This window comes from Pocillopora damicornis, chromosome 3, assembly GCF_964200805.1.
Source record: "Pocillopora damicornis chromosome 3, jaPocDami1.2, whole genome shotgun sequence".
Classification (NCBI taxonomy): Eukaryota; Metazoa; Cnidaria; class Anthozoa; order Scleractinia; family Pocilloporidae; genus Pocillopora; species Pocillopora damicornis.
In genome coordinates this window covers 10,636,220-10,644,992 of record NC_142672.1, presented here as the reverse complement: position 1 = coordinate 10,644,992, position 8,773 = coordinate 10,636,220, and the positions used below count along the sequence as shown (strand labels likewise).

At 36.1% G+C, this 8,773-nt stretch overlaps 1 long non-coding RNA gene and 1 pseudogene across 1 annotated transcript in view; both read right to left on the bottom strand.

Annotated features, from left to right (window-relative positions):
- LOC149048192 (uncharacterized) overlaps positions 1–8,506 on the bottom strand; it is an 8,965-nt gene extending 459 nt beyond the window's left edge. Inside the window, exons 1-2 of the long non-coding RNA XR_016185258.1 lie at positions 8,098–8,506; positions 1–358 (exon numbers count right to left, since the gene is read on the bottom strand). The exon at positions 1–358 is cut by the window's left edge and continues 459 nt beyond it. This is a non-coding gene — a long non-coding RNA (uncharacterized LOC149048192). The remainder of the gene's footprint in view (positions 359–8,097) is intronic.
- LOC149048193 (uncharacterized) lies at positions 1,628–4,427 on the bottom strand (annotated as a pseudogene).
- Positions 8,507–8,773: the final 267 nt, after the last annotated feature.

Below are 8,773 nucleotides of genomic sequence, written 5' to 3'. Positions count from 1 at the left end.
AACAGATTAGATGAATGGTTTACAATGTAGTTGTATCAGCTTTAGATGTGATACATCAACTTGTGAAGTTGTGACAATGCAGTTATTATTGACAGCTACAGTGGTACGTTTGTGAAATACATACTGTATCAAACAGCCTTGTCAAAGTAGACTTTGTAACCATATTAGGTAGCAAAAAACAGCTGGTCTTGTGGACCGTAATGTCTACCAGATGTGCATGGTATTTGATACTCTTGGTAATCCATCTGCCATAGTGAGTACAGTTCCATTTTGCATGAATCCACATACTAGAATTAATCAATGGCACAAGGAGAGGTACATGTGCTGTAGATATATCATGTAGATACAAAAAAACCCCCTGAAAATTAAAGAAAAAAGATATCCACTTTCAAATGACTGAATAATATTTAAAAATTTACTCTTAACATTGCATCGAGAAGGCTGTCTACCACAAAGGGGAATGATGAAAAAAAAAAGTACTTACTTCAAGGGGACCTTCATTAAATAGAGGGGGATGTTGAAATTCCTGGGAAGAAATGTGCTCATTATGCAGAAAATAACAGTCCTGAAAGGAATTTTGAAGACATTGTTAATTTGTACTGACTCATAACTATGATTAGTCAAAATGAATGTCTGAAGGCTATTCTTTCTTTGTTAACATTATTAACACAGTCAAAAAATCTAAGTATTAGTAAGTTTAAATAATTTTTCATTAAACTGCTAGTTAGAGCTAGTGTAGCAATTAGCAAGTATTAGTAAGTTTAAATAGTCTTTTATTAAACTGCTGGTTAGACAGCTAGTGTAGCAATTAGCCTTATAGAGAGATAAAAAAATAATAATTATGGTCTTCGGTGTGCTTCCAGGAATTGTAAAATTTTAGAATGTTGCTGGCAATAAAAGTCTAGGTATGGACTTGAAATTTTTATTAGACTAAGTACTTTATTAAGGCTACCAATAGTAACATTCTTCTCAAAGCTGTGAAGGACATATAAATTGGCTTATGTTCACTGTAGTATGACTCAAGTGTACCTGCAGATTTTACAAGATATGGTATATTTGTATAAATGTTATCTATCCGAGTATGGTAGCCTGTTGTATACTGGTTAATCAACTGTGTATATCCTCTTTCTTTGAGTAAACATTTTGTAACAGCCTTTTGTTCTGTAGTCTGTTCCATTAGATTCACATTGAAATTGCCTAGGAGCACAACAGGAATGCTGCAGTCTGTTAATTTTGAGCTGTGACGGTGATTTAGGGCATCAATCAAGTTTGACAATTTTACATACGTTTTAGAACGGTAGATACCGATCACATGAACATTTGGAATTGGATCACTAAGAACCATTATGGTAATTTAACTTCTGCATAACCCACATCATTCCTAATGTAATCAGCAGTTCCATAGCAATTTCTTTTTGTAGATTGATTGAAGTCATTCCTGTAAAGCATAAATTCATGAAGCTGATATGTGTCATCTCTATCTAACAAGCAAAGCTTTGTTTCAATAAAAATGTTGATATCAGCTTTTTGAATGTTCTTCGTACATCATCTATGTCAAGGTGGAGAGATCTAACATTCTGAAACAAGATTGTTTTTGTTTTAGGTGAACCCACAGTCTTTAATACTGCTAATGGCACAGGGTTGCTTCTGTTCTCCGTCTGCTCATTTCATTTTTAACTTTCTCACTAACCTTGATTTTGTTTTCATTCAAATTAAGAATGTGCAATGCAAAGTTATTTCTTACTGGGCTCAAACCAACATAGTGCATGTGCTCCCTTGCTAACCCTGGAAAACCAACAACTGCTTCATCTAATGTATCACCTTGACAACCATCAACTCTGTAGTCTATGTTTTGTATAACACATTCTGCACCATTACTGAGCCCATCAGTCACAACAATATTAGTTGTCAGGTCATGTTTTGCTGCAGTTGCTATTAACACTACAGAATATAAACCCATTGTCTTTGTTAGATCATCTGGAATTTTGTTTTTTATTTGTTTCCTCCAATATATCCCCAACTATAATGTCAACAACCTTGACTTCACCCTTATCATTTTTAGAAAAAGTATACAGGACATTTTTGTGAGCATGCACTGGTGCATTTGTAGTAAATAAATGTGTTATGTTAAAAGGGTAATTATCTTCTTCAGGTCTTACATTCACAAATCTTTGTTTCAGAAGGGTTATATCATCTTTAGAGTGCTTTCCCTCTCTCAAACGATTGAGCAGCCCAGCAAATTCTTTGTCATCTTTTTATCTCATTATTTCTGTCAATTCAAAGAGAATGAAGTATTCTGCCCAAATGTTACTTATCAAAAACTGGTTTTAACTGGAAAAGATCACCAACAGTTATCAGGCTTATTCCACCAAATGGCTCTTTATTTCCCATTATTTGTTGTAATCTTAAATTAAAAAAGTTGAACATGCCACTTCCTACCATAGATATTTCATCAATGAATATGACTTTTAGTTTCTTTAGTTGTGTCCTAATGGTATTTAGTCTGTCACTGTCCAGAGCACAATATTCACAACTCCTATTGGCAGGTATCTTAAAGGCAGCATGTAATGTATTCCCTTTTATGTTGAATGCTGCTTTACTAGTAGGGGCTGATTTGACAACTTTCACATCAACTGGATTTTCCCCTGTAACACTATTCAGATGTCTGATCAGTGCTTCATACAAAGCATTTGTAACAGTGCTTTTACCAACTCCAGCCACCCCACTTAAGAACAACTTGAGAGGGTCATCTTTAGTTTTGATTGAATGTAAGACATGATAAAAAAATTGTTGTTGTTTTCCATTCAGTGAGTGGACAAGTGTATAATAATCATCATCAGACAAGCACTTTATAACAAGTTCATCTTCATAGTTAATTCTAGGGAAAATACCAATATCATCAAGCAAATCATACTGCTTATGTTGCTTGTTTTTGCCAGGATCAAAGCAACCAAATAATTTACTAGCCTTATTTTTAATAGCGCAGTCCTGGTTATTGATATGTTCTGTGTTTGGAGCAACATTGTCAAAGTTGTCATATTCTGCATTATTCACATCATTCATTGCTTTATCTACTATTTCTGAATGGTATTCATACTGGCACCTGTTAGTGAGAATCTCATCCTTAATCTGTTTAAATCGCTCTTGGTAAGTTTGACAATTGTTTATTATGTCAGTGCTTTCATTTTGCCATGGTGTATATAGCACGAGTTCCTCTCTGTAATGGTTTTCTGGGTCCTTATCTTTATGGTACACGAGAGATTGGATGATTTTAGGTTTCTTTTGTCTTACTTGTTTCATACCCCCTTAAAGTAGGTATTCATTTGGTTCACATTCATGCTCAGTGACATCAGGACCACTAGGGTCATCAACAGTGTCATCATCAAAATTAGTTTCTGGAACAAAGTCATCAAGACTGGTTAGTAATAGCTCAATACTATTGTGAGCATGTTCATCTTTAATATAGTTAAACCAAGCAACAAAGTCTGCTAGGCACAACTTTTCTAACTGTTTTAGTCTCCTTTGATAGCGTTTAATGATGTTGTCAGATTCTATGTCAGCTGAATTGTCAGGCAACTACTTCAGCTTATCTGACTTTTTTAATAAGAATGTCCCTTCATCTGGAGGTGAGGTGCTGACAAACTGAAAATCTCAGGTGGACCTTCTCATTGGCATTTGTAACACAAGATACACAGCCTCTTGAGCACTTATTCCAACTGCATTTAGGAATTTATTTCCAATATGCCTAATTCTGTTTGTAATATCTTTACTACCAGATTTGGCATCATCAGTTGCTTTTTCTAGAAGTTTGCTCATACCTCTTTGGCCTTTTGTAATGTAAGATAGTATGTATGAAGCACATGCATAAGGATCCAGTACATACTGGATATCCATGTTTGCTTGCCAGGCTTTGAGTAAAGTATTATTATAACTGTTGATCTTTATTTCTGATGGTGCCCTTTTCAAAAATAATTTGTTGTCTTAAGGTATGTCATATAGCCAAGATATAACTTTATTCAGTTAATTGCAATTTGTTGAGAAAATCTTCAAATATGATGTCTTCACCATATTTCATTTTCTTTTATCTCTTTATGTTTCTGTTCATCAAAGCAGGAGTTTTCAAGAGGTGTTAGAATCATTGTCCTCAGCATTGGTGGTAATGGAAAGTTAAATCTACAAATCTTATGCCCTGCCTTCTTACATGTCTTGGCACGCCTGTGCATTTGTAAGTTCACAAGCTCTTCCATTTCACTTGAAGTGTTTGGTTTCTGGTAAGTGACATAATTATCAACAAAGGTTACAATTTCTTCATTAGAACTTTTTTCATATTGTGGCACATCCTTTACCAAAAATAACTCATGAATATGTGGGCTTCCTCTTTGCTGAAATTCAATTCTGAAATAATCAGCTATTTCTCTTATAGGCATTACACTGCTCTTTAAGACATCATGGATGAATACCACGGTAAATGAACCATGTGTTCAAAATTTCTTGCACAAGTTACAGGGTCTTTTTGTATAAGGTTTGATTTTTGTTCCCATGTCATTTGTTTGATCTCATTATCATTGTACTTTTTTTTCTCTACAATTCTACCTAAAGTTTTAAGAAGATGAGTCCACCTTGTTTCAACAGCTGAGAGAGAGCAAAAACCATGTCGGGGTACCAAGTTGACACATCATGGCAAACAAGTCTTTTTTGCACTTTCCAAAATAAGTTGGTGAGCCTCTTAGATTTTTTAAACTCTGAAACCTTCATCAATATGCATGAGTTTATTGAGATAATCCTCTGCTTTTAAGTAACCAGCAGTATACTTTTTCCCCTTTGTTTTACATTTTCTCCTTTGTTTTACATTTTCTGAGAGAAATGCATGCACTATCTTGAATTTGCTTAATTTTCATTTTTTTAGCTTAAAGAAAATGTTTGGCACAGACATTGCAGCTCTTCTATCCAGACACCTAAGCTCCCACTTGCAAACTGTACCATATGATACAAGGACCTTTCTTTCATTGTTTTCAGGCCTTCGTTTTCCACATAAAATTGTGGGGAATGATAGATATTCAGAATCTTTATCAATAAATATACCTAATGATTTGTTTCCTTCTCCTGGTGCAAAAGAAATAACTCTGTTTGCACTTTCTCCTACATCTGGCTCCTGCAATAGTGTATCTGTAGAGCCTGAAGGGTGTTCATCAACTTCACACCAGCCATCACTATCATCTTCTATACTCCCTGCACTATCAACATCAGTAGTCAAAATACTGTCTTGCAAATCCTGTGTTTTGTCCTTTGTAACAGTTTCATCAGTTTCAGCATGTAAATTAGCACTTAATGATACTACATGGTCTTGAACAAACTCAGTCCAATCTCCATGGCCACTACATTGTGAACTTATGTCATCTAGCCATGAGTTTTGCACCTCTATGCCTTCATGTTTTAATAAATTACTTGTGCCTACAAGGTATTTGACTGCATCTAACACTTTCTCTGGTCTTACATTCTGAAACTGATAATGGTGCTTATAGCTGAGACATCTTTTAAGTTTAATTGGAATTGTCTGTGATTCATTCATGAGCCTTGGCAGGCAGTGCACAGTTGAATTTACATCACTTGGTACATTAACAATGTTTCCATGAATAGTCAACTGGCCCCCTCTTAGTAGTTCATGGATTTACATAAATGGGATGCGAGGTGATGCTAGTCGTTCTTCTAATGGTGTCAAATTTAATAATTCAGGCTTCTAAGGAAAACTCATTTTATTGGCTTTAGAGCAGCTGGGTAACCTCCCTTTCTTTAGATTTAAGTCACAAGTTGTGCAAATCCATTCAGTATTATCTACACTTTTCAACCCAGTGACACAAGACTTTAAAAGATCCTGAGAACATACTTTGTACTTGTTAACATCACATTTCACTACTAAGGACTTGTACCACAACTGGTCACAACAGGTGCAGATATATTCTGGGCCACATTTAATGTTATCATGAAACAAATTGATCATAGAAAATACATTGTGTTTATTTTTCTGAGCTTGCAAGTCATATTGATACATTTTGATATTGCATTTTAGCACATTGTGCAATTTTAATTCATAACCGTTTTCTTAACTTTAACATAGTTTCTCTTTATTTGGCTGATGGGTTCTGAGTTTTTTACTTTTCTTTTCTTGAAACTCTGGTTATTGATTTCTTTCAGTTCAACTACCAGTAGAGGTACGTGTTCAAGGCTAGGCATTTTTTTTTAGTGACAGCTTTTTTCTTTTTCTCCTTAATTGTTTCAAATATTGTTGTATCTTTGCATGGAATAAATGTTCTCCTTTTTTCTATATTCTGCATCAGCTCTTTTCTTTTCATGCATTCTTTTTGGTACGCTCTGCGTTTTTCCTTTTTATCAATTAGTTTGTCTTCAATTAAAGTCTGACCTTGACCTCTTCTTTTAGACTTTGGTATATCAGAACCTATATGTGCAATGTATGGTATATCACCTATATGTGCAATGTAAATTTTTGTGCATCCATTTGTCACATTCATTGGTTGAACAATAGTCACAGGATTAAAAGTTTCATTTGATTCAGCAATATGAATTGATAAGATGAGACAGTTCGCCACTGCTTGAATTATAATTGCATCAGCCAATGTTCCCTGATATGACATGTTACTCAAACATGCTTGCCAAGAATGCTCAGTATTACTCTCTATAAACTGTTCTGGGTTATGCATTAGATACTGAATGCCAAGATTACGCACATGAAAGTGGTTATCAGGATTGCCATCAAGTTGATGCGATACTGCTCAAAAAAAGCAGTCACCACCTCCCCCAACATCAAGTGCAATTCTATTTAATTCAGATAACCTGGTTTCTAGCAGGGGAATGGAGTTGAAAGCCGAGGCACCTTGTGTTGCTAATTGTGTATTTGTACTGCATTGATTTGATGACCCAGGGTTCTCTTCAACATCACCACCTAAAGTGATCACTCTATGTGATAGATGGTAGATTTGTAACTGATGATGTTTCAATTTCTTTAACATTCTTGCATCAACGTACATGCCAAACAATGAAGACTTCTTATGCTTTAATGTTCTCAGCTGCACAAAAGAGGATAATAGGCACTTTGATTTCACCAGCCATTAAAGTAACAATGGTTTGCCTTAGACAGCACAAGTTTTAGCCAAGATGAACTTGAAATACATTTCTTAATGCATGATTTGGCAGCATCTTGAATTAATCTTGTCTTTCCAAAAAATTTGATAACTTTCCTGTAAGGAATTCTGGAAGGTTCTCTTTCACGTTTCTTCTGAGAATGCAACCTACTTGTAGAAAAAAACCTTACCCATGATAACCTACATGTCATTTTATCTGCATTTGAAGTATGGCTGCTCACTGAATTATCGGTGGGTATTTTTAGTAATTGTCCCTGATCAGTTAATTGTGTTGAACTCTTACCATGTTGATCATTCAGAGAGGTAATGGAATCAAATCTCTGCAAGTATTTAATATACATTTGCTGGGACATGTACTTAACATGAATATCGTGTTCGTATTTGACGCTGAGTTGCTGGTATTTGGCTTTGATTTGCTGGTATTTGGCTTTGATATGCTGTAATTTTGCTTTCATATGCTGATATTTGGTTTTGACTTGCTCATACTTGGCTTTCATATGCTGTTATTTTGTTTCTCGCTTTTTACATAACCCCAGCGAGCAGGGGATTCGACGAACACTCCGTACGTCTCCTCGCCTTTCGTTTTACCCCGGCGAGTCAAGGGTTGTTGTGATGTTTCTATCATTGAACATACAAGGGGCTCATCGCCATTGACGCAAGAATCTATTGTGCAAGAAAGCCGCGAACACACCATAAGCCTTCAAGCCTTCAAGCCTACCCTGCACAACATAGCGGATCCTGGGAATCAGTGTTTTATCAGGTGACCTTTACGAGTACTTCCCGAAGACTACCGAACAATCGATCTAAAGCTTCCGCCGTTTTTTAAGCCTTATTTTGTATACTCATACTTATAATCAATTGCAAGCTGCAGTGAGCTTAGCCCCATGTAAAGCAGCAAACCTGAACAACGAGATTAAATAGATACATTATGAAGACTTACCTGTTGTGTTCTGTAGGTTACGAAGAACGAACCATGAAAGACTCTTACTTCAAAACAAACGATGCCAGTATATTCGCCAGGCTACATTCTGAACCATTTACGCCGAAGATCTTCGGTGTGGATCTTTGCCTTTTTCCATATAATCCTTTAAAAATCTTGGCGTACATTTAGCAAACATTCGCCGTGACCTTTAAGTGGAATGCACCTTGCTATATTCGGCGGGCCGGGTGGTTCACTAACGCCAACAGAATACATTATGAATAAAAAACTATCGAGCGTCGATACATCCAAGAAAAACCAAAAATAAAAGCTATAGCCAAAGGAAAAGACCATTTCTCAAGGAAGTCGACTCACTTCCAGTTCACACACGACTTCGGCACTCGCACGATGTACACTTATTTGAGCCCGCGGTTTGCTTTTCCACTGGTCAACAAAGAAATAAAGTTCACAGGAATCGACCAAACGCTTTTTTTCCCCCCTACACCTCTTATACTCATAAATGCTACACATTCACTCGTAAAAATGGCACACTTAACACTCGTACACCTGAGCGCACGCCATTTTGACTAACGTAAAAAAACTAGAGGGGTCTGGCAGCGAAAACGACCGTCAAAGGCCTGGAACTGGTGAGAAAGGTGGAAATTCTGGAAATTTGTGTACTGATCTTCTCGGTCAG